Genomic DNA, 358 nt, shown 5'->3' on the forward strand with positions numbered 1-358 from the left:
TATTGCCAAGTAGTACCATACTTGTATATTCCCATTTTATGAATGAGACTTTCACCAACCAGGTGATCCTTATCAGTGTACTCAATAATGATAGTGTCAGAAATATCAATGTGCAGATAATCCACAATGCGTGAAATGAAAATACTATAGGGAAGCAGCTTCGACTGAGATAGCGACACACTGTTCATGATTTTCAGAATCTCCTCAGGCCAGTTGATCATGACATTATTGTTTACAGCAAACATGAAACGCAAGTCATTCACAGTAGACTGTGCGTGATTTGTGTTCCTCTGTACTAGTATGTAAGCAATAACATAATGCAATAGCCTGTTCTCAACAGATAACGACCCAGCTTTGG

The sequence above is a fragment of the Lupinus angustifolius genome, chromosome LG14, assembly GCF_001865875.1.
Source record: "Lupinus angustifolius cultivar Tanjil chromosome LG14, LupAngTanjil_v1.0, whole genome shotgun sequence".
Classification (NCBI taxonomy): domain Eukaryota; kingdom Viridiplantae; phylum Streptophyta; class Magnoliopsida; order Fabales; family Fabaceae; genus Lupinus; species Lupinus angustifolius.